Source organism: Aedes albopictus, chromosome 1 (assembly GCF_035046485.1).
Source record: "Aedes albopictus strain Foshan chromosome 1, AalbF5, whole genome shotgun sequence".
NCBI lineage: Eukaryota > Metazoa > Arthropoda > Insecta > Diptera > Culicidae > Aedes > Aedes albopictus.
Window position 1 is genome coordinate 334,967,735 of NC_085136.1, and position 19,038 is coordinate 334,986,772.

A 19,038-nucleotide genomic window follows, 5' to 3' on the forward strand; every position below is an offset into this window, starting at 1 on the left:
TCTTCAGGAGGAATCCAGCGAGAAACTCTGGAAGAAATATCGGGAGGTACTCCAACAAATATCTCGTGAAAAACTTCTGCGGAAATCCAGGAAGGAACTCTGGAACTCTCATAAATCTTGAAAGATGTTTACCAAGATGTTTACTGAATGTTTGGGGATATTTTTGAATAGTTCCAAATGTACTGGCGATAATGTCCATGTCGTCCGCAAAGCGGATTTTGTGAACATCGTTCCCCGACTGTTGAGCCCGACTTGTCGCATTACACCTTCCAGACCGACGTTGAAGAGTAGGGGAATGAGAATCCGTCACCTTGTCGCAGTCCCCGGCGAAATTCGAATGAACTGGATAGTTCACCCGAAACCCTTACGCAATTTTGACGTTGAATAACGTCCTTCGGCAACATATAGGGGTGTAACTTCAGAAAACCGAAAATTTGAGCATGTAACGAAAAGTGGTTAGATTTTGACCGCTAATAACTCTGCCATTTCTTGATGGATTTTCAAAATTTTTGCATGAATTGATCACAAATTTATCTACGCATCGAATCTATCCAAGGTTACTATTGATTTTCAACAACAAACTATTGAAAATTTGGGAAAAGTGAACCCATGTTTTATCCAGCCAATCACGTTCGAGCGCAGTTTTGGACTTTTCCGTCGAGCGCCTGGCAGTATAAAAGCTATTTCTTCTTCCCCTCTTCCTTCATTCTTCATCAACACCTCGAGGGGGACGCATCGGCAGAGAGCTGTGCAGTTTGCTCCACGCTCAAATCGGTCCACTCAGAAATGTGTAATGATCACTCATTTGTGCATATTTTCCAGACCACACTAAATTTGTGCAAAACGACCTTACACATTTTTGTGTTGATGCCTGAATATCGAAACAGTCTGTGTAACTGTCACACATTGAAGCGTTTGTAGACTGATTTGAAGAATGTGTGAAGGTTACACATTCAGAAAGCGTTTCCCTTGCTTCGAAATGAGTGAAAGCTACTCATTCGAATCACAACCGCGATAATAAAATTGATTTCAGTGCTTGCTGAGGAGCTCGAGCTCGAGAATGTCGATAGTTATCGCTTCTTTCCGATCTTTCTGCATAGTCTACCAACCGGATCAGAACTGAATGCCTAAGTTGCAAATTTCGCTCCTTATCTGGTTGGTATACTATAGCAGGGTGTCGACTACCTGGAAAAACCTGGAAAGTCAGGGAATGTCAGGGAATTTATTTTTGGACCTGGAAAATCAGGGAAAGTCAGGGAATTTTGTTGATGGTCAGGGAAAAATTTTCACGGTAATCTTAAAACGATGTTTTTTTGAGTTATACAAGTTCCAACAATTATGGAATTTGAAAACTTGCTAAATTTTAACAGTTTAATAATTCAAAAAACATCTTTTTAAGATTACCGTGAAAATTTTTCCCTGACCATCAACAAAATTCCCTGACTTTCCCTGATTTTCCAGGTCCAAAATCCATGATTCTCACTTACTATCAAAGCATGATCTTATTTCTGAGTTTTGAAGCTTTCTTCCATGTCAAAATTACAAGCCCATTTTCAAGCAAATTAGCTAAACATTACATTGAGAACAGCAATATAATGTTTGGTGAATTTTCGGCCTATTTTTTGGGGATATTGTTTTGACTTTGAGATACCTCACTCCTGCATATTGAGCGGTTTCTAATGGATTCAGTCTTGAGATACACAGAAATTTGTTGTTTACATCACCTATGATTTTTTTTATTTCTAGAAAAAAAAAAACATTGTTGAATTCCTAGTAATAACCCCGGAAAGGAAACAAGATTCCTGGTGGGAATCTTAATTATTTTCCATATTTTTTTAAATATTTTTTTGCCAAATCCTTAGCAGACTGCCATTAAAAAATTTTAGATTATCTTTTTTTGTATCCAAACGCCATCTTTAGTGATCTATTGGCGTATCCCTTACTGGATTCAAATGATTGTTTTTCGCAGAATACTGGTGACATTATTTGGTGATATTTAAGTCCTATCGTGGAACCGTGTTCTTTAGAGCTTCTTCTAAGATTCATAATAGTTTTCTACCGTGCCCTCGAACAGACCACTATGAAAAAAATCTTGCAAATATCTAAAAGAAAGTCTACAGTAAACAAACAAAGTAAAGACGAATTTACCAAAGATCCCAATATAATTGCGAATTGCTTGAGATTTAAGAAGATAAAAGCACAATAAAAAGAGATTACAGTCTCTTACATAAGTTCTATACTGATTAACTATAATATTCTAGACAGACTTTTGAAAATGTCAAAATCCATTCCTGAAAAGATTTTCAATCAAGATACCAGGTAGAGTTTAGCAAGAAAAGCCGTACGAATTTTTAAAGTGCTTAGTGGAGCTAGTTTTATTGCTGAAACATAATTTCTGTTGAAATCTATCTATATATATAAAAATGCAGTGGCATACGTGGGACCGCGCATAACTCACGAATGGAACGTCGGATTTGGGTCGTCTTTGTTTTGTACTGTTAGTTTTCACCCAAGGAAGGTTTATGAGGCATAAAACATGGAATAAAATAAGATTTTTCGAAAATCGATCTTCTATACATTTTGACCGGGGACTTGGTCTTGGCTAGAAACATGAAACGTCAAATAACGCAGTAGGCAAGACAAAGTTGGCCGGGTACAGCTAGTTTCGAGTAAAAATACTAATGAGATCTGAGTGAGTTTGTCGGCATTGTGGCCTCTTAGAGAAGTCTCTATAGAAAGTTACAGGATTCATTCAAGACCTTTTGACAAATGAGGAGAGTTAAACTACATTCAGATGTTTCCAATACATTTACTGTACATATTTAAATCAGTAGGTATCAGGAATAATATTGTAGGACTTTTGGAAGAATACCTTGCTGAAGCGTTTCTGTAAAGCGCTCTGCGTATATTCAGATTTTATCTTTGAGATTTTTTCATTGCGAAATTTTAACATACAAACAGGCTAAATTTGTGACAAAATTGCAGCCACAGAATCTGAACATCTGGAGTACCTTCAACTAATAAAACACATTTAAGATGTCATTCCAATGATGTTCTAAAGATAATGCTTATCAAATATCCTAGTTGTTATTTTATTGAATATTTAAAATAAAAGGTAGGTCTGGCGTACGATTTGAATGGGGTTGCAAATCTCTCTAATAGACACCTAACCTAACCTCGATTTAAATAGGTGCTGAATTTGCTGTAATTGCTATGCAGATTCGACCTATTCAAATCGAACGTCGAATCTAGTCTTCTGAAAATGGATTTTTATGTATATTGAGGAGTTTTTGGTGAACATATCAAAAGTTCTTTCCAGCACAGCGTATCATGTAGACGAATTCTGAAGAAAAACTGCCAGTATCCCTTATATATCTCGGAAAAAATCGTGCACTTTACTTCTTTTGTGCTATTTTTCTACTCCTAGAAAAACCAGCGCAATTCAGAGAATTTTATTTTGTCTCATGAGCAGATATTTACATAACCTTTACCATTTACATGACCTGGAATTTTCAATGAAATAGACTGGAAAGTCAGGGAAAGTCAGGGAATTTGATTTTCAAAATTGAGTCGACACCCTGTATAGACAGGAAGGCCGGTAGCCAAACCCAGAAAGAAGCAATGATCCAGCAGCACACAACGACATGTTACTTTTGGGCTTATTGATTCGTAGTCCATCGATTTACACAATTGACCGCAACAATAATTGGATTTTACGTGGTTTTACTGAGCTGGGGAGTTGTAAAAACCGCAGCTCGCCAGCGCTCGTCAATCGCCACAGCAGTTAACTCAAGTGTTGTAAACAAAAATGTCTTCTCTAAGCGTTTGTCAACCGCACACGGCTTGCACAAAAATGAGTAAGGTGCCATCAACTCATAGCATGAGCTTGCCTTACACATTTTTTTCACACATTCGGCCGGCTTTGCAAGCGACGCCTAAAAGTGTGTAAGGGTTACACATGCAGTGTGCAGAAACATTTAAGCGTGTCCGTTTGCGTTTTCATTTCAGTGTTCTTTGACAAGCCGAGCGCGGCAGCTCGTCTACCGGATCAGAGACGGAGGAGCACAGCTCGATTTGCATTTTCGCTCAGCATTCTCTTCTCACAGCACATTCTCTCGCTGTCGACCGCGGTGAACGGACGGACGCACCGACGACAACCGAGCAGCAGCGGCGGTGGGGGAATAATTTATCATTTCCCTAGTACGGAAGCGGATGGGCGCCGACGACACGGCAGCAACGCGGTTTGGTTTTGTGAAATCAAAATTAAATAGCCCTTATTAGGGCTATAATTCTAAATTCCACGTAAGAGTTGATTCGAATTCCTGCAAACATTTTAAAACCTACTTCGAGAGCACCGCCAGCAACCATCTAGAAGCAGCCGCGGCGATGGCTCATTCGCATTTTCCCAGTGCGGTAGCGGATGGTCATGGCAACAACTGGGAATATTTTAACCGCTTGATGTAGAATCTATTCTAAATTCAAGATACGGTACCAAAAGCATAAACTTATGCGCGCATCATAAATCTGCTTGAAATTTCTACAACTTTGAAAAATGGCAGGTTTGCTGAAAAATGAAAACTGTTAACCAACGTTGCCAAATTTCAATAAGAATTTCAAATATCTGTAATCTTTAGACATTTTGGTCGAAAATACATGACTTTTGTACTATATACTGTCATTCCTTACTAAACATTATAATATTGGTTAATCCTAAGCCTACCTACTGATTTGGCAATGTCTAATAATAATCATTTAAGTATATTTTATTATTCCGCTACAATAAATTATTGCAGATAAATTTGTATGGCATCGTTGAATTTTACTCCCCTCACATCTAACCAATCACGTTTGAGAGGGGAAACCAGGCCATTGTGCCGTATAAAGGCTCCCCCAAACCAAGGCGACTTTTCCGGCGACACGATTTTTTATCGCCGCGATTTTTCTCAACGACTACAGCGATAAATGCGTCGCATCAACCATCTACATCAACGCGAAAACTAATCACAAACAAAACTTAGTCGCCCCGCGACAGCGACGAAAACTGTGCATGCAGCGACCAGCGCCGCGACACACCGGCGACAGGTACAAGAATCGCTGCACTGTCGCTTGTCGCCTGCACTCAGCCAAATAACCTTAAGATTTCCATAAGGCCCAACTTATGAAACGGCCTTTAAATAATTCATAATGATTCGGATGAATTTCATAAGGTCACTCTATGACGTAAAATCGTCTCACAGCGTGGCTTTTATTGATGTTTAGCAACATGGTATTCTCAAGCGTCGGTAGCCGTGTGGATAAAACACGGGCTCGGTGATCCCGACGTTCATGGATCGAATCCAGTCTGCATTATTTTAAGATTTTTTTGTTCTTTTCATAAGTCTATCTTATGAAATTTGTCATAGCAAGCACGATCAATTTTCATAAGGTATTCTTATGTCATCCATAAGAATTAGTTATAGCAAATTTTCATAAGGTATTTCGATGAATTTCGCTGGTTTTTTTCGCTGAGTGTGCGACGACGTCGTCGCAGTGTGGAAGGTCCCCTTCAAATCAGTGCGCAGCGATTTTGCGACAAAAACATAGCGACAAAAAGTCGTGTCGCTGGAAAAGAGTCGCGTCGGTTTGGGGGAGCCTTAAAAGCAAACTGCTTCTTCTCATCTTCCATGATTCTTTCTTGACCCCTCGAAGGGATTGCATCGAAGGAGAGCTAGCCAGTTTCTCCGTTTGCGTTTTCCATCAGTATGCTTTGGCAAGCCGAGCGCGGTGGTTGTCGGCTGTAACGCTCTCCTTCGTATCGTTGTACGCGGCGCCAGTGGAGCAATCAGCCAGTTCAAACTGGTGCGCGGCAACAACGAGGGCTTGCTTTTGCTCAGAGTTAGCGCAGCATCGCCATCGCAAAACCCCAATCGAAGTCAACGCCACCGATGCCGTTCTGGATTTGGTTGGCATAACTACCGATTTTCACTCCATGCAATAATTGAACGATTATTGTACAACAAATAAAATTAAACAGCCATTCTAAGGGCTTCAAAAATGTTCCCCACAAGAATGACCCGAATAATTTTCCTAAACGACGCGCCAGGTCACAAATATGTCAAAACCGGCTAAGTCTTAAAACCATAGCATAAACTTTGCAAACGGAGTAGTGGAAATATATATGATTCTTGTAGCATCCTTGATATTTCCCAGCCAAATTTCAATGTGTGTGTCTCCGCAAAAATTGAACACTTCTATGCCCATTTTTGCCACACAATCTAGAAGAAAACTGTATACAGTATACGATATCTGAAAATTCTTAGTTATTTAATTAACTATTGGTGAATCCTCCTCTCCTCTTCTTGGCGTTACGTCCTCACTGGGACAAAGCCTGTTTCTCAGCTTAGTGTTCTATGAGCACTTCCACAGTTATTAACTGAGAGCTTCCTCTGCCAATGACCATTTTGCATGTGTATATCGTGTGGCAGGCACGAAGATACTCTATGCCCAAGGAAGTCAAGGAAATTTCCTTTACGAAAAGATCCTGGACCGACCGGGAATCGAACCCGTCACCCTCAGCATGGTCATGCTGAATACCCGTGCGTTTACCGCCTCGGCTATATGGTGAATCCAGTTCACCAATTAGCAAAAGCTTGATGATTTGCATTTTGAATGATCTGTTGGATTGCATCAGTTTAAATTCTTATAAAATGAACGGTTACAATGACAATTCTGTTATAGGTAAAGATTATTAAATAGTTTTGACAAATTCGTTTATGGAAATATGTTAAAACCAACTACTTCGCAGGTCAAGTCTTGTCGCGTCCATTCAAAATTTCAAAAACCAGCAAAAGCATTGATATTGTGGGAGAGTTTCTGAAATCTGCATCAATCTGGCGTCAAACACTGCTCAAGCAACAACTCAAAGAGGATTATTAGAGGATTTGGCATTCACTCGAAATGTGAGGTATGGAACCTAGAGATGTTATGCGGTGCACTATCAATCGCCGTCTACAATAAAACTAAATTAAATCAAAATGTCGCATCACAGTCTTTAGCAATGTTAATTACAGCATTCAATAATTGAAACTAATGCATAACCGGACGTTATTCAACGTCAGACTTGCGGTCGTGTCTAGTATACAACCCCTCCAACTTTTTCACACCGTCCATCGTTGCTTTAATCAGTCTAGTCAGCTTCCCAGGAAAGCCGTTTTCGTCCATGATTCTCCATGCCAATACCGATATGTGTACTTTCCAATAAACGCAGTTTTGTCCCACGATGAACGAACTTCCTGTAGAAGTTTTCTGTGGGAATTTGGCTAATGATTCTCGATGAGAATCGCCCAGCGCAGCGACCTGATACACCGCAGTACGCTGACAGTTGGTCGCACGCTGCTCGAAGAAAGAGGAACTGTCGTGGCCTGCTATGATCTCGTTAGCAGCTGTCAATCGATAGAGTAAGCGTTATCCCGAGTAGGAGGAGAACTCCTTGGGGATCTTAAATCCAACCTCGCGTAGATGGTGCGAGTCGTTTTCGATGCGCGAGCCTTTCGGTCCTTGACTGCATCAACCATAGCATGCTCTTCAGCTACAGGAGGGCACTTCAAAATGTCCCAGAGGTCTTCTATTTCCAGGAACGTTTCAACGGTGAATTTCCATTTTGTCTAGTTGTCCCGGCTGGTCAATCGCTCTACTGAAGGTAAACTGGCGGTGACTGTTGCGAGTTTCTTGAGGATTCTCTCTCCTTCCGGTAGTTGCTTGTAAACCGTCTCCCGCTCCGCTTACTCCAGGGTTCACGGTGAACTCGTTACAAAAAAAAATGTATTAATTGGTTTGAAATTGACTGAGTTATAGCAGAAAAGTGCCCAAAATAGAAACCCTGCTGAGATGGTTCCACTTCCCTACGTAGAAAGAATTACCGGTTAGTTCGAGAGGTTCGAGAGGTAAACATAGACTGACAGTTTTGTTTTTCAAATTATTATATAGGGTTACTATGATTGAATCCAGATCCAAGCGCCTACTGCTAACAATTGTAGCAAAGTATCGTAAATTTCAATGATTTTTTGGTAATATGTAATGTAAAAACGAATTTCAATTACATTTTACTGTTTTTTATGCTGTCTTATAACATTAGGTACAGACCTATACAGACATACATGTAATGTTAGAGCAAAAAACAAAGCTTCAATCGAGCTGCAAGAACCTCAACTCATTAAAATGACTGGAAAAAAGAATATCACCATTAGCGAATGCGTCGACGCCCAAGACTGCACAATCACTGCGCCAAATCATACTCTGTTGAGCTGAGCTCTGTAGTCGTTGCACTTTGTTCCATGAACCCCCCAATAATGCACCGGATTAACCTTGGCGAAAAAAATGAACCCCCGTCTCGGGCGCCAAATCTGGTAAGGTAGTATGTAAGTACCCAGCTATTTTCCACCGGCCAAAAGATATTGTTAATTACCTACGCGAATCGCTGCGCTGGGCCCTCGCTAACGCAACTCGCGCTACCGGTCGTCGGTGAGTTTGCAATAATGCGCTTCGCTGCGAATTTGAATAATGCACCGTCGTCGTCATCGTCGTCGGAGTCGCTCTCGTTCCTCAATGATGCACAAAGTCCGCGTTTTGTGCGCTCACACACAACAACTAATTTATTCGAGAGAAGAAATCATGACCAGTCACGGCCGGCGTGACGTGACGGACGACAGTTTTACTTGGCTTGCTAGGATTTGCGTAATTTTGTATCGTGGTGCGCAAGGACCTACCATAAGACGCATCACATAAGTAGGAATCAAACTAACGCGACATGCCACGTTGTCGTGTCGAGAATTCGTTTCGCATCGGTCCGGCTCACTTGGATATGCTGGAGTGGAAGCATATCCAATCCGCGGGTTAGTTCTGTTTGAACAGCGCAGTGCAGGCGAAAATGACTTGACGACGGAAACAGAAACAAACGCAAATCGCCACAAACAACGAGCGCGCTGGGCCTCACAATCATAGCAAGCGCTGGCGCTGGCTGGGCTGAGGTTCGCCAAAGTTCGCTGGAAGAACCCCACTATCCACAACAGCGAAAGCTCAGCACAGCACAGCAAGCTGTGACTTCATGCAGCTAAGGAGAGGGTACGCCTGCTGCGATGCGACGTAAACGATGACACGGCGAGTGCATATGATGATGATTGCAACCGAGGAAATGAGAATGACACAGAAATAAACTGTCTCGAGTGCCGTATGAAGACATATTATTTTTATTATGTTCTTAATCTGAAAATTATGGAAATGGAAGGTCCACTGTCTGCCCCCGTCTGTCCGCCATCATCGTCGCATCGTCTTGCCATGGCATCGGATGTTTGTGTTTTACCTGGGCGAGAAGTTTACAGACCTGCCTGCATACATCGCCAGAACCAGAACGTATTGTCACACATAAATTTTCCTATTTACTACCGTTTTTTTCCTCCATCTCCTTCGCTTGTGTGTTCATTATTTAGCGGCTATCACCCGACGACGACGACACGGTTCCAGTTGTGTAAGCTGCTGGCTCACATGTTTTTTAATTTATTTTCTTACGATTTGGAACCGTGTATGCATACACAGAGACTTAAACCTACCTATATGACGATGACGAACTGTTTGTACACCCATCCGAAAGTGAATTTGAACACATCACGTACGGGGAACGAGCAAGTCAGCGAAACCTCGATCGTTTGACGGCCAGCACATATAGCACCGTTTACCGAGAATAAGTAGTCGCATCGCTTCACGTTGCTGTCGCGTCCGCGTCCGTCGTCTTACAACAACACTGGACTCACTGAGAACCGCAGTTGGCCATGACTTGCTGACACGCAAAGCCTTAACCGGACTACTGCAGCACCAGCAGTGCACTGCACTGCGCAGCTGATTTTCCCACTGTGCAAAGATAATGTGCGTGTGCATGTGTGTTCTAATGTATTTGCGGACCCGCACATAGTTTGTCATCGCGTAAAATTTGTGCCTCTTTTAGTTGGGGTAGTGGATTCTTCAGCATGAAGATAACTAATTATAACTGGAAAACGCTTATAATGCAAAAAAACATTCTATATTTTCAATAGTGCCCTTCGTTGTGCATTTATAAGTATTCTTGGTACTCCTAACTGATCGATGACACTCAATCGCAGCAAGCCAAGTCACACAGCTCTAAATTTCAATCAGTTTTTGACACGACACTCCCTTTTGTGGAAGCTTTTGAAAACCTTGTCCTTCCAGAAAATGTCCAACGTTTGTGCACAATAACATTGACATGAAGAACAGGTGAAAGCTAGTTGCTCCAATGCAGCTAGTTACACCCATAGTTGCTCCAATCTCGCCAGTTCTACTACACTCACACAAGGAACCAATTAGATGACTTATGTGTGTGTGAGTGTTGGTGATCTTCTATTTTGAGGCGAGAATGGCGCCTGCTACGACAGATTACCGATCAATGTAGGGAAGAAGGAGGAAGTGATGATTGCAGTTGCTTGCCTATGGCAGTTCGTGGAGTCCTTTACGTCTGCACAAGTGCATGCTGATATTACAAATTCTTCATCCTGGCTCTACGTTCCCGCTGGAATTATCGCCTGCTATTCTTCGACTTAGTGTTCTTTCAGCATCTCCACAGGTTATTGAATGAAAGGCTTCTTTGCCTGCCGTCTGTTGGCCTTCCTAAGAAGTTTCTTCTGAAGTTTTGCAAAAGTCTCCCTTAAAATCACTCCAGAGGTTCCTTCGGAAAATCCAGCAATAAATACTTCCGGGATTCTTCAGGAGATTCTTTGGGGTCTCCATTAAAAGTTCCACCAGGAGTTGCTCCTGAATGTCTTCTGAGATCCTTGAAAATATGTCTGGGCTTCCTTTAAGTAATCTTGTACGATTTATCTTAGTTATCCCTTGTAGTTCCATCAGAAGTTTTTATTCGGATACCTAAAAGAGTTGATGGCTCCTGGGATTTATTCATTAGTTCCGTCTGGGAATCAAACAGATGCCCTTTTTAAAATTTCCTCTGGAGTTTCTACGATGATTCCTTTAGAAATTTAACCAGGAATTAGAATTCCTCGAGGAACTAAGTCTGGGTTTTACCCAAAAGATCTCCTTGGAATTCTTTCTGGAGTTCCTTCTCTACTTTTCTACAGATTTTCTTTTTGAAATTCAACAAGGCATTTCTTTCAGAAATACCTTACCGGAAATGTCCCAAGATTTTGCTCTGAAATTCTACCTTAACCCTTATGTGGCCGACAGGGTACCCGGGTACCCAGCACCCATTTAAAATATCCGGTGTAGAAAAAAGAAAAAAGTTTGTCGGACACATAACGGTTAAATTCCTTCTGAGATTCCTCCAATATGTAGTCCTTCTCAGGTTACCTTAGAAATTCTTTATTTGATTCTTTCCAAATATGTAATGGGATCCCATCGAAAGTTCCTTTTAACATCATTAAAAGTTTTGCTTGTGGCATTCTTTCAGGAAATTCTTCTCCGATTGCACACCCAAGACAGCAAGGGCAAGAACTCCAAGTATTTTTTTAGATTGGTCGTCCAGCAGTTTCTTCTGAGATTCCCCCAAGAGTTCATTATAGGACTCCTTTATGAGTTTTCCCAAGCAACACAGCATGCCGCAGAACACTTACCTTCAACAAAGAGATACTTACTAGCTGGAGTAAGTCACAGTGGTTTCTGTGTAACCAGAACCTGCGCTGTTCTGACACTTCTGTGATTTGTGTGTTGCTTGGATCTTGTAGAATTCCTGCAAAAGTTCTTTTTGCGACTCTTGCAAGAATTGAACCATAGATTTGTTTGTAGATTTGTTTAAGAGCTTCTGCTGGACATCCTCCAAAATCGTCTTTTCAAATTCTTCAGGATTACCCAGGATTACACACTCATGCTTCAAGGATTATTTGTGGGAATCTTTTTGGAGTTTCTTCTGAAATCTGTAACTCAGAAAGGGTCGTGTTACTCCGAGACGCTGTAAAGATGAGATCTCTTCAGGCCTCAGGGTCGACAAGACGCTCGTCACACTCCACGAAAGGAAACACTTTCCTCTGCCTAACTTCCTGGCGTCCGTCTTCAACATCGGACAATGCCTCCCACTTTCTTACTCTTTTGCTCCTATGTGGTACAGTCCCAGGTAGCTGTTATGAGCATTGCCTCTTTTTCGTCTGTTACCAAAGCACAGAGATGATTTGGGGCCAATCACTGTCTCAAGATTGACGCAATCCGCCAACGGTCAAAAGCTGCCCTGACGATGTCCTTGCGGCAGCTGAGGAATGGGAAAGGAAGGTTAGTTGGACACATTCGAAAGCTATGAAGAGGTCTTTATACGTCCTCTGCGAGACTCCTCTCAGATGTCACGGGAATTTGGGTGTTGTTAGTGGAAGGGTTGAGTCCAAAGGATATACGTTTGGTCAACGTTTTGGCACCAAAACGACGTACAGGAACAAACTCAGCAAATTATACAAATTCCTACTTTGCGAGGTAAAATTTGCGGAAGGCATAACACTGCCAGCCGTTTCTCAATTCGGCCGGACATATTCAAAACAACGTGGAGCTAAGAAAAAGTGTGACGGTTTTGAAAGCGCAGCCGCTTGCGCTCACAGCCTGCTTCACTATCCAGCTTTTTACGCTGGCCTGCCATAATCTTTAAATCACCCCCTTCTGACGCTCCTGCCGATACTTTTATTTTTTTTTATGGTTGGATCGAAGCAATCTCTGTGATTTTGGAAAACATCGAAACGTCACCAAATTAACATTGTTCTGGGAAATCTACTTTTTTCAAATGATTTCTCTTTGTAAATTAGAAATATCTAATATTTTACGGTTTGACGAATTTGTGGACTTGAAAAATAAGTGAGGTCTGCTGTCAATGACAAAACTAAGGGAATTGCATATTGCGCACGGAAATACTTTTCCAAAGACTTCGTCGGCGAACGAGTGGAGGGCGTCGTTAGAACTACAGCACGGGTATTCAAGTGCCTTGTCCCGGTCCCTTATATGTGGATTTGAACTTCTCCTTTAATATGTCCGGTCCCGGTAAAATGTTTTTTTTTTTTCATTTAACGCTCTTTGTATGAAATTAGAAAAATATCGTGTCTAGAAGCACATGTTTTAAACTAGCATAGAGTTATATGTGCTATTTCCCGTCATATTAGACGGACAATCGCCAATAACTACAGATATTCCAACTTACCTTTGCAAACAGCTCGTCAGATAGAAGAAGAAACTTGAGAAGAAAGATGTAGGTTATTAATAAACAGTCTCTACAGCAGTGAAAATCTAACAATTACGTGAATTTTCACTTTATTTACGTTTTTTTTTTTTTGGTTTTGTGTACGATTCCCAAGTAACAATGAATGCTGAACAGTGCGAGTATTAGCTGAACAATAGCTGGTTTTTTTTCTCCTGTTGGGGACATAGTACCACTGCGACCATTATATTGATGTATTGTGGTGTCATCCTCTTTATTTTTGCCGTACTGAAAAGACTCATCACTATGAAGAAATGATCATCCTCACAGCTATTGGCGTGTTTCCCAATCAGGTACTGTATTTCGTATGAAATCCAATACCTGCTTGGGATGAGAGGCCCAGATTTCCCAAGGCTCCATCAAGCCCTTATCAAGGTAACCGCGGCGCTTTTGGTAAAGTGCAGCACACTCACACAATAAATGCTCAGAGCTTTCGCTCTCAAATTTACAGAAACGACATTTGTTATCTTGTAATTTCCCAATTATACTTAAGTAATATTTGCAAAAGCAGTGGCCTGTTACTAGTGCAGTGTAAACAATAGCTGGTTAATAGTGTCAATGGCTGAACACAATAACAGCTGAGTATTGGCCTGAAGTATAGCTTGTTCAACCTCTTTAATCAGCAATACATAGATGGCTGAATATCAAATTGAAAAGAATATTATTCATCCGAGTAACCAGCTTTAAAACATACACCAACATGTAGAATTAATCATCTGTTGTTCAATCTTTAATCAAATGATTTTTGACAGCTGACCCAAGCATGTTTTCGTGAAAGCCACATCGCTTCGTCAGCCTCAATACATATTACATACGCATATTAAGCCTTAAATCAGCTTCCAATGAACCTCAAAACAGCTAAAGGTTAAATAAAATCATCAAAATTAGATGTTTAGGAGAAGAATAAAGGATTGTATCTCTTGTGCTCAGCTTTTGTTCAAATGAAAGCTAATTTACAATAGTTGTACAAACGTTTGTACAGCATCAAATTGTTACCTGGGCTGCACCAAAGCAGCAGTTAGCCGAATTATACTTCATCACTGTTCTATTTTGAATTCGTCAGATTCACTTGTTAAATCAATCTTTAATTCACACCCCACAAATGCTCTGTGGCCAGTGAATCAAAATTCAACCATCGCGCAACAATAACGACAATGTTGCAACCTGAATATGTTGCGACATTCTACCCAATGCGACATAGGTTTGTCCCAACTTGAACCGAATAGGACAAAGATCGTGCACCAAGAGTTTAAAGATTTTTAGGCTTGCATTGTGATTTTCGAGCGGTAACTTCGAGTCGGCAAACACTGCAACGCTGCTGAAGATGTATCAACAAAAAGTTTCGATTTTGGTAATAATTGATTATTCACGAGTTAAAAAGTACGCAACAAATACAGGTTCCTTTTTGTCTGCAACAAAAATTTTCGAGACATGTCATTATCTGTTACTAGTTGAGATAAAAAGTAATCGCCGCGTCTTCTTGCTTGTTTTGTGCCTCTTTTGTCTGACAATTCTCGTCATTGTCTGTGGCATATCAAAGTTTTAACTCAACAACGAGTTGTCTTTGCTTAGGCAGGATGCAAGTAAATGTGTGCGTATTATGATCTGGTAGGCAAAAATTAATTGAAATATTTTGGTTGTTATTCTAAAGCTACATTCATCTCAATTCAAAAGCTTTCTGCTCAATCGTCCTTTTAACACATGATTTGTTCTGTATTGCGAAGAATTTGACATGTTGACGGTCAAACAATCCATTGTTGCTATATTCAGCTGTACTAATTTCGTTAAAAAATACCGTACTCCGTATTCAATATTTGATCAACAGTTTTCGCTGTTTAGTGAATTCCCTAAACATGTTTCACATAATATGGAAGCTAATTTATAAATTACCAATTGATACCAAATTGGCCATGAGGCATTAGCTAGACGGGAATTAGATAAAAACCCTAATATTGAATTCAATCAAAAAGTTAGACGCTTTCTCCAGCATTTAGGTAGAAAGTTTTAAAATTGCCTTTTGCGATACCGAAGGATATATCATTGACAACTTTCTTATCATGGCTTGCTTAGAAAAACAAACTTGCCAGCTGTCATTTATTTTTTCAATATGGCGGAATGCATTATGTGCCATATTGGATTATCTTTATCATAATTACCTTGATTGGGATGTTCGTGAGATCCAATATCCAAGTGATTGCGCACAAGACTATTGTCAAGTACTTGATCATAAATTTGAATGACCGCTTTGGGAAAAACCGAGTCTACTATTTTACGTCAACTTGTTTGACAGGAAGTACTAATGACACCACCATGTTCGAAGATATACCTCCTAAGGTAATTCTCATCTAAGGCTGACTCATCACTCCAGACTAGACTATTGAATCATTCTTGGTCAGTTAAGCCACGTGTCCCAGGATCGGTCCCCTCCGTGGGGGTACCACCTAAGAGGGCACAATGCGCAATCATCGAATGGGGCACTGGAAAAGTCCTAATCAGAGAGTTTTGAAAACAACCGATTTGGCCTCGCATCACGCTCGATTACCGTCCCAGATTGCTGCGATTAGTGCAGCTTGGCATGCGATGCCACGGCGGCGTGGTCCCATATAGTAATCATCACCCATCCCGGCTAGTGTACCTCATGTCACCCCTCTAGAACGACCTGGGTCTCTCGTCCGTCATAGCCGTCAGAACAAACCAACTGCTAGTACTGCGCGACACATGTGTGTGCGGTTTTTCGAGATAACCTATTTTCCTAGTTACCCAATCAGCGGAACTAATTTGCCACCACCTCCTTGGATGGACGGATGGTTGGATGGATGGATGGCGGACTGTTGTTGCAATCCACCAGCCTGCTGCGATTGCTATCGTCGTCGTAACAACAGCGGCGTGGGGACAAATGCGCGCGCACTCTCTGTGTGCACCTACCTCTGAGTGCTGGCTGGGTACTTACAAAATGGCCACACATGAATGGTAATTATACCGTTTCAGGGGGACTAAATATTATTGTCGTCCACCATTATTGCGGCAGAGAAAAATGTGCCTGCGCACATGTTTTTTTAATGTTATCGTCGACGAGGGTGTCACCACCCACCGAAGGCTAAGCGGAAATACGGTGCTGCGCTGCGGTTGTGGCTCCATCCAATGGTTGCTAGATTGCAAAATGGTTTCGAAATGCTGGGGCTTCTTTTAAGTGCCTCCAGTAATAAACGGCGGTGTGATTTTTACAGTGCCATATTCCTCTCCCCTAGTAAATATAGATGAGTTTTTATTTTCAAGGTATCGATCCGCCTTCATTAATCACAGCACGCGAGAGCGCACCACGAAGGGTCGGTTTTCCGTTTAGTCAGGTGCTGTTATGCAACTTTGGTCTACTCAACATGAATGCCACTATTATAGTAGTTGCATCTCGTTGTTTTCTATGTGAGAATAAAATCTACAAAGTAGCAATAGAACCGCACAGGCAAGTAGGCGTTGATGTCCATCGGTGCATTCAATCAAATCGGTTAACAGGGGCTGTCAATATATGGATAAGGAGATTGCTACGTCCTCCAGGATCAGTTAAACGTGCGCTGGCAACACTGCCGTCAGTCAACATCGAACAAATGATCCATCTACCCGGCCGATGTTTGCAAATATGTAGCACTTTTATGGGCTGTCAGGTTAACCTCCCTCACTCAATGCATCGGACTGCGGGGAAGATAAATGAACAATTAAACTGAATATGAAACTAATTCCCGCGCAGTCGTCCGCTGAGTCCGTCGACAGGTGTGCAGCACCACGGCAATTGCCTCAATGACAAGCAGAATGCAAATCTTCTTGGAAATGAGTAAAAAATGTCAAGTTGGTTACCGTCTCTATGATGGACTCCATTATCTCTGTCAAAGGAGTCAAAGGAAACCGGAGAAAAACGCGAATCAATCTAAGCAATCCGTCCATGCTAAGTCTGACGGGCAATACCGATTTCTTGGCCTGCTCTGTTACTGCGGCGCACAGTGAACATCGCAGACGCAGCAGGCAATAAAACCGTTTTAAGAACGTTCGTCGCTTAACAACCATTAGAAGAGAGCGAGACCATGTAACAGTTTCAGTTCTGTTTTTAATATACATGTGGCTGCACTTGTTCAAACAGAGCACACATTTTGCTTGATGAGGCTGGTTTCCATTCCATTGCTACCTAGTACTGCAAGCAACTGCTGCGCTGCGGCGGATGATGATGAAGATGACGACAACTATTAATAGGAAAAGTGTGTCGATGCTGTTTACCAGTGCTGAAGTTGTTGGATTGCTTTGATCGCCAACGTCGTCGCCGGTGCAAAGGTGGTGCGATATGAACGACGACGAGTAGAGAAGTTCCTTGAATTCAATCGATCAGTTGTTGGTGGATGACCACTGCGCTGCACCGAGAGAATCAGCTTGCATTGACCAGCACGTAAACATCAAAAGAATGTTTACACAGCTCGTCAGCAGGGGGTAAATCTATATTCTGTCATGCTACAAAAAATAGTGCTATTTAAATAAGTAATATGAACTAGTGGACGAATGAGTTCTTAACTAACTCCTGTACTGCGACAAAATGGCCCTGAACAGTTGGCGTTGATAAATGGAACTTTTCACAAAAATGGTCTATTTCTGAATCACGTGTGTTATGATGTTGCTGTCATATTTTTCAACATCGTTTTGATTCTTTATTATAAAAAAGGACAAATCTCTAGTCACTTTGACAGATGATGCATGAGCGGATAAAAATAAGATTATGGCTGTTTTTGTCTTTCTGTCACTATTGCCAAAATGACCTTAGAATCATAGACAAACAGCCATAACTTTTAGAGGAAATTCAGCAATAACTTTTGCTCGATGCCTTTTGCATCAGCACACTGCCACTTGTTGGTAGAGCCGCGCGAGACACTGTCGACCATGATGAATTTCTATTTGACGTTTGTCTAACACGCACACTACTACATAAATCGCCTGTAATTTTCGTTTGCATCATTCAGCAACGTGTACACTGGCAAACGCCAAAGCGATCGAGTATTTGCGCCTCTGGTGGAAGGATCGCGGAGATCGAATGAAATTCGAATTGATCGTTAAATGCATGTGTCAAACTGTTTTGAAGAGTGTTACGTCTGTTTGTCTGTGTTAGAATTCTCAAATGAAGATAAACACGGGTAACTTTCCCTCTTGTCGTTTTGGTTTATTCGAAGAGCGAAACTAGGTCCGCTCTGGATCGGCCCTAACTACTGTCAAAAAGTTCGTTTATTCATTCGGGTTGATTCATTTCGGGTTCATTCCGGATCCACCCTAAATCCAACCAACAAATAGGAGTTAAAATACTCGTTAATAAAAATTTAAAAAAGCTTTCGTTTAAATGAGTTTTTTCAGAGTTTTCTTTCAAACGTCCTGATGCGTCGCGCAACGACGCTTTGATGAGCCCCTCGGCTCGTGCGCTGTGAGAGAGAGAGTGTGGAAGGGAGTAAGAGAGAAATTCATTTTTGTTTTGAGAAAAAGTTAGTCAGAATAAACGCTTTGTATCGAAAGCACGCGAGTTTTATTGATGCACCAAATTCCATCGAAAAACCAATCCCACTGAGCTAAATCCGCGAACATTTGGTCCACTCGAACCAGATAGACATTTTCGATGGTTTTTACGTTGGTTTCTGGTGCAATTCCGACGGAAAAGTGAAGTTTTCGCGATTTCCACCGTGTGGAAAAGTTCGGCATTTGCCAATCGACGCGGCGTACCGTTGTGTGTGTGCACGCGAAACCTGTCGGAACGTGTTCGACACACGTCCTCCGATGAAAAAAGTGAACAAGTATCA

The 19,038-nt window shown here is 41.5% G+C and overlaps 1 long non-coding RNA gene across 1 annotated transcript; it reads right to left on the reverse strand.

The window, feature by feature from the left end:
• Positions 1-9,201: 9,201 nt before the first annotated feature.
• On the reverse strand, positions 9,202-10,018 carry LOC134287893 (uncharacterized). The gene is made up of 2 exons (XR_009997622.1): positions 9,585-10,018; positions 9,202-9,507 (listed from the first exon to the last, which is right to left on the reverse strand). It is a non-coding gene; the product is annotated as an uncharacterized LOC134287893 (long non-coding RNA).
• Between the last annotated feature and the right edge of the window lie 9,020 nt (positions 10,019-19,038).